We start from the raw sequence: 7767 nt of genomic DNA on the forward strand, positions 1-7767 counted from the left end.
CACACTCAGCACTCCGGCTCAATAGAATATCTCATAATAATAATAATAATAACCACTGCGGCGTGCATACCGATCAATAATATATACTCGACTACGCTCACTGGGGGTGTATAGGCTCCAGAGGGGCTCCTACAGCCCAAGTGTCATATCGCTGCGGCGTGCAGCCCGATCCATAATATATATCGCTGCGGCGTGCAACCCGATCCATATATATATAGATATCACTGCGGCGTGCAGCCCAATCCATAACATATATATAATCCTCACCATTAGGTCTTCAACCTCTCTCAGTCATTAACCTCACGGACACTCGGGCATATTGGTGAAAATCAGGGAAACTCAGCCCAAACAGTTCGTATATTAAGAAGTAGAGTAATGAAATTGGATTAAACAATAAACAAGTAAAACATGATTGAGGATATGCTTTCAAATCAAAACAGTGTGAGGAAAATAGTAAAATACCCCTAAGGATCTAAACAATTCGGCACAAAGACCCCAAACATGGCATTCAGCCCAAGTTAACAAACCAATTTCTAAAACACATGGATATGATATACAATATATTAAAATGTGCAACTATACAGTCACCACAGGACGAACCAAGTCAGAATCCCTACGAGTGCACGCCCACACGCCCGTCACCAAGCATGTGCGTCACCTCATTTATCAAAAAATACAAAATTTCGGGGTTTCATACCCTCAGGTCTAGATTTACAATCGTTACTTACCTCAAACCGGATGAAATACTACTCCGCGATGCCCTTGCCTCTCGACTCAGCCTCAACTCGCGTCGAATCTATCCAAAATCAGAATCATAACATCAATATGATTCTGAAATTTAATGAAGCCCATGTGAAAATAATCAAATTACATAAAAAATCCCGAAATTGGTCAAACTCGACCCCTGGGCCCACTTCTTGGAATGCAATAAAAATCACACCAATAGAATCCTTATCCTCCCACGAGTCCGTACATACCAAGAACATCAAAATCGGACCTCAAATATTCCCTCAAATCCCCAATTTACATTCTCCAATTTCAAGCCCTAATTCCCCAATTTTAGGCTTTAAATCCCACTAATTTCATGTCTAATTAGTTAGAAATCATCATAGAATCAAGTATTGAGTTCACAATTTTTACCTCCTAGTGTTTACCTTTGATTCCTTCTTCAATCCCTCTAAAAAAGCTTCAAAACCGCTCAACAATGGTGGAAAATGAGCTAAAAATCACGAAGACAACTATTTAAACCTTCTGCCCAGGCATTATTTCCTTCTTCATGAAGGCGGTCAAAGCCTCGCGTTCACGAAGCAAAAATATCACAGCTCAAACTTTCCTCTTACGCGAACACCACCTCGCGAACGTGATGCCTTACTCAGCTTAGACTACGCGAACGCATCCCTCTGGCCGCGAACGCGATGCCTTAGGGCCTGATGCCCAAGCCTGCTTCACCCTTCTACGCGAACACGAGGGACCTCTCGCAAACGTGAAGAACAAATTTGTGCAACAAAAATACCAGAAAATCTGCAACTCTCCAAAACCAAGAATTGGTCCGTTAACCACCCGAAACTCATCCGAGGCCCTCTGGACCTCAACCAAACATTCCAACACATTGCGTAACATCATTCAAACTTGTACCAACCTTCGGAACGCTCAAAACAATATCAAACATCAAATAACCCTCGGATTCAAGTTTAAGGATTCCAAAACTTCCGAATTCCTAATTCGATCAAAAAGTCTATCAAACCTCGTCTGAATGACCTAAAATTTTTCACACACGTCCCAAATGACAGAGCATACCTACTCCAACCTTTGAAATTCCATTCCGACCCCGATATCAAAATTTCCGCTACCAACCGGAAAGCGCCAAATTCCAATTTCGCCAATTCAAGCCTAAATCTACCCCAAACCTCCAAAATATATTTTGATCACGCTCCTAAGTCCCAAATCACCTAACAAAGCTATCTGAACCATCGAAATTCACATCCGAGACCTTTTTCACATAAATCATCATCCGATTGACTTTTCCAACTTAGGCTTACTCAAAAGAGACTATGTGTCTCATTCCTTTCCAAAACCACTCCGAGCCCCTACCAACCGACCCGATACCACATAATACAGTTGAACAAGACATAAAGAAGCAAAAATAGGACCGAGCGGTAACTCATGAAACGACCGGTCGGATCCTTACAAGCTATCAACACTCAAGTACCCACTCAATACCTCTCGGTCAGAGAGTGATTTTACCCAATTTGTTTTTCTCAAGTCCAAATGGGTATTGAACAAAATGAATGATAACAAGCTCAAGTCGAAGTTTACTATTTCTAGGTTCAACCCTTTGATTGGGCTTATCAATCTCTCGAATGACTCTTTCTTGTTAGCCAAGCTTTCCTAGACTAAGTCTCTCTTTCTCAAGTAGAGACCAAGTTACAAAGGCATGAACTAATGTTTACAACCATTAATTCTACATTTAAAAACAAGAACAAGGCTAAATAATAAACACTCAACCATAAACAAGCAATAAATCAAACACCCATTGACATTACACTCTAGGGTTGGGTCAAAACCCTAGTGAAAAATCTAGCTACTCATGCTTAAAATAGAAGAAGTAGAAGAAGAAATAATAATTAAACCTATGTTTATAATTAAAATGATGAAATCAATGTTCAAAAAGATCAAAATAGAAAAAACTACTTAAAAGAGTAAAAGAAACCGTCTACTATAGAGGTTGATGTCAAAACTTGACCTAGAAATATGAAACTCGTCTATTTATACAAGGCTAAAAAATTTAGACAAAAATGCCCTTTCAGAGGTTTTGCGGCCACACAATTCCATGTGCGGTCCGTACTTTTCTTCCGCAATGTCTCTGAGGCCTGTATAAAAAGAAATCAAGTGAATGAGAAAGGAAACATTTCGAAAAAAAACCATCAAATATATGAAAAGAAGCTTACCATGATTTTTGGCCTCCCATCAGCCCCTAGCCAAATCGTGCCACGAGTTATCAGCATATGAAGAGGTTGATGCAAGTTTCCGAATCCAGCCCTCAAGGTTCGGAATTGCACCAGGCACCCAAGAAACCACTGCATCATAGGAAGGAATATCGATGAGAAAAAGCAAAGGAAACAAGGCACTAAATGGAGACCATGGGTGGGGTTTGTACTTCGCTTCATTTCCATTCCTACGGGAATTTCATCTTCTCGGCCGGAATTATGTCGGAAGTCCTCACTCTGACGAACCGGCCCATCCATCCTCGATCCTTGTCCTCGTCTATGCTCGAGAACAACACCTTGGTAGCCCGACGCTGTTGATTCCCAATTTTTTTCTTCATATACATGTATACTTTCAAAATAATGCATATACATCATCATTTGATTTACAGGCATGCATAAGTATTTTTTTATAATTTTTCATAATTTTTAAAGGCTTTGAATCAATTTGTTTCTACATTTTCTTATATAAATATCCAATAATTACCCTCTAAATTATTTTTTTATGATGAGTTAATCATCAAAACCTATTATTTATACCAGCATAATGCTTAAAATACTTTTCAGTGCATTTTTATAATTACATTTATATTTTACAAGGCTAAATTGCACATTTTACAATAATAGCCCATATGCATGTATAATTACATTATTCATACAGAAAATAACTTTTTATATTTTTATAATATTAAGTAATTATTTTAAATCATTATCATGCACAAGTTATATTTTTATTATTTAATAATTATTTTTTATAAATTATTTATTGGTTAAATGGGATATTTAAAATATAGCCCCCTAAAACCCCAATTTCGGACATATACACCGCCCAATTACCCCAGCCCAATATACCAAGCCCAATACCCCCAGTCCAAAACCCATTAATCATGTTTTGTACTCATCCAAATTACCCGACCCGACATCTTTAAATCAGGACCATTGATCTCCCAAAATTAACGGTCCACATCACTACAACCCTTTTAAACTAACCTACCCGACCAAAACCCTAAATCATTTTCACCCAGCCCGCCGTCTCTATTCACTCCCTCTCTCATCTTCCTCTCCTCTCAAAACCCTAGCACTGTCATCACCCTAATCTCTCCGATTCCAACCATATAATGGAATCAATTGTTGATTACTTACCTTATTTTTCCCCTCCTCCTTACTGGCACCCTGATTTTGGTATTACCTAATAGCTTGCCTAAAATGGCAAGCAGATCTTAAGAGATTCGAACCAAATTTGGTTCAAAATCCTTAACCTGTTGTGTATTCTATTTGTGTTCATCTCGCGTTCTTTGTGAGTATGGTTGTTTTACGTATCTCTATTGGATTCTTACTTAGCCCTAAAGGTTAGGGTTTTAGATTCTCTTTGCAACGACCCGACCAGTCGTTTTGAGCACTTGTTCCATAACTTCAAAATTCATTAGAGAGCCCGGGAGAAGGCGATTTTGGAGGGGATTTTCAGAGAATTGATTGGGGTAAGTGTTCTTCACTCAAATTTGGTTAAATTCCATGATTAATTCTTGATTTTTATCATTTAATTTGGGAACTTGGGGTGAAAATTAGGGGAAATGGAAGAAAATTTGGAGAGTTGATTTTGAGGATTTGAATGGCCATTTGATGTCAGATTTTGGTGAATTTGATATGGGTAGACTCGTGTGCAAATGAGCTTTCTAGTTTTGTAAATTTTATCGGATTCCGAGGCATGGGACCGGGGGCCGGGTTCGAGCCAATTTCAGAATTTTTGAGTTAATTTGACTATTTTGCTTGGGCTTTGTTCCTTTAACGTATATTGATGAATATATACTTATTTTGGTTAGATTTGGCATATTTGGAGGCCAAGTCGAGAGCCAAAGGCATCGCGGGCTAGAGCTTGGACCGGTTTGAGGTAAGTAATAATTGTAAATGTTGTCCTGAGGGTATGAAACCCCGAAATTCACATCGTGGTGCTACTTTGAGGTGACACACACGCTAGATGATGAGCGTGTGGGCGTGCACCGTTGGGGATTGTGACTTGGTCTGTCCCGTGCGATTTTTAAGTCATGTATTTGATTGAAAACTATTTGATACTATTGTATTTTGGAAAGTATTACTATGTTGTGGGCTGAATGCCATATTTGGGCCCCGTACCTGTTTTGGACCCTTAGGGTTTTTTTACTACTATTCCTCATTATTTTGACTATCTGTGCTTAGTCATGCTGTGATTTACTAATTTCACAACTCAGCCATATTTACACTATTTCTGATATTTTAAATGATATTTTGCGCGGAGCATCTTGTTTTACTATCGCCCGGGTGGCTTGAGAGGTTTCTAACTGAGTGAGGTCGAGGGCCTGTGTTTTGAAGATATCATGGGGTCGGGCTGCACACTGCAACATGTTTTACTGATTTGTAATATATCATAGGTCGATGGCCTGAGTTATTATGCCATGAGATGGCTTGTTATAGCGCTTGGGCTGTAAGAGCCCCTCCGGAGTCTGAACACCCCTAGTGAGTGTGGGTACCCAGTGTGAGTGATGTGATGTTTCCCGAGGGGCTGTTTGATTTATGTTGTTGCCTGAGGGACTGATTACGAGTGATTGTGAGGTATCCCGAAGGGCTGGTGCTGTTGATATTTTAGCACGAGGGGCTAGTGCTGTTAATATATTTCCCGATGGGTGATTTGTTATTCATTGTGCCCGAGGGAAGGTATACGAGTGAGTATTGCCCATGGGGCCGACTATGTTTTCATCATTTCTACTCAGTTTTATCACCTGTTTGAAAACTGCTGAAAGATGTTTTAAATGGATTTTTACACATCTTCAAACGATTTCTACCGAAAACTAGTTTTGTAATGAAATGATTTGATATATATACACTATTTTGGAAAGACATTGTACTTACTGTGGTGTTATGACGTGGACTATGTATTTTCTTACTGCTCAGTCTTTATTTACTCTTATTACTTACTGAGTTGGCGTTCTCACATTACTCTCTACACCTTATGTGCAGATTTAGGTATTTTTGAACCCGGTAGCGGGTGTTGATTACTCAGTGGCAAGTTCACCAGAGTCGACAAGGTAGCTGCATAGCGTTCACAACCCTATTCTTCTCCCGCATATCTTTCTTAGATTTATTTAGTATGGTCTTACTGTCTTGTTTAGACTTTATTGTATTGACACAGAGTTGTAGTTGCTCGTGACTTGTGACACCCCGATGTCGGGCTTGTGTATTTATTTTGCACTAGTTATTTAGACTTATATTATGAGATTTTTTATTAATTAATGGCTTAAAATGACTTTTATAGAATAATGGTTTGAATCGAGAATTGTGTCGGCTGGCCTAGTTTCTCGATAGACGCCATCACGACCGGGTCACTTTTAGGGTCGTGACACATTGGTATCAGAGCTTAGGTTACATAGGTCTCACGAGTCATGAGCAAGTTTAGTAGAGTCTCGCGGATTGGTATAGAGACGTTTGTACTTATCTTCGAGAGGCTGCAGAAACTTTAAGAAATCCCACCTTCTTGAATTCTTATCGTGCGACATTGATTCAGCTTGAAAATAACTCTTTGAATTCCTTCCATGCGTTCGTATGCGCGCATAAGTGCTCGATATCCGTTGTGCATCGACGGCTTGTGATTCCCCGATCGAGGGGCAAAATGTGATTTTTGTGTGTTGATGTTGGGCCAGTCTGGAGGACTTGAGGCCGGGCATTGCCTGCAGCTTGAGCACTGATGTATTGATTGTGTGAGCACGTGCTTTTAGATTTATATGTCCGATAGTGTCCCTATTAGTGGGAGTGATGACTGGATGGCTATGTGATGTGACTGCGAGATGTGTTCATATGATTTGAATGTGATGAGAGGGGTCTGTTTGAGGGTAGAAAGAATTATTTGGTGCTTGATTTCCATCTTGATCTGATCTGTAGCCCTGAGTTATGGGTGTATTGAAGGATCTTTTCATGTCGTCTAGTTAGGAAGTAAAGTAGATTTCATGTTGTGATATGAGTTCAGACATAGGAATATTAAGTGATTGCGTGATGTTTATGACATTGGACGGGTATGAAGAGATGTTAGTTTGAGGCGAAACAGGTGGGTTATCTCCTGCGGAGTGTTTTGAAGTTGTGTGATCCCTATGTTGTTTTGTAGCGAGATCTCTATTACCATTGAAATATATGTGTTGCAATTTGAATTTGGATCGCTTAGGAGTGGGCTTGACTATTATGAGGGTGAATGCGAGATTCACAGAAGATTTGAGGTACTAGATGGCTTGTGATGCACGAGCTTATGAAAGATTTAGTTTAATCTCACCATGGCATTATGACAGAAGAAAGTATGGGAATTGTGAGTTCTGTGTGTTCTGACCTATGGCTTTGAGCCAAGTAGGGGATCCTACTATTGATTAGTTGATTACACGATTATGTGTTGTATTGGTTTCAGTTTGAGATATACTAGTGAATCAACTGTGGCTTGCATGAGTTGAGATCGAGGATGGCTTGAATAAAGGAAATTTTTAATAAAGGTTATGTTATGCTTTATGGGTGTATGAGAATCATAGAATGACTTGAGTTGTTATTGGTGAAGGATGTACGGTGTATAGAGCAGGAATTTATTTGGTTGCATTAAGGTGAGGTTATACCACTACCGAAAAGTTGGTCTACTGTAACGGTTAGAAAACCGTTCCAACAGACTGCCAAACCGTTGCCATAGGGATATTGGAACGGTTTAAAGACCGTCACATCAGCCGGCATACCCATAGGTCTACTGGAACGGTTCTTGCAACGGTTTGCATCGCCGTGACAA

This window comes from Nicotiana sylvestris, chromosome 5, assembly GCF_000393655.2.
Source record: "Nicotiana sylvestris chromosome 5, ASM39365v2, whole genome shotgun sequence".
In the NCBI taxonomy this organism is placed as follows: domain Eukaryota; kingdom Viridiplantae; phylum Streptophyta; class Magnoliopsida; order Solanales; family Solanaceae; genus Nicotiana; species Nicotiana sylvestris.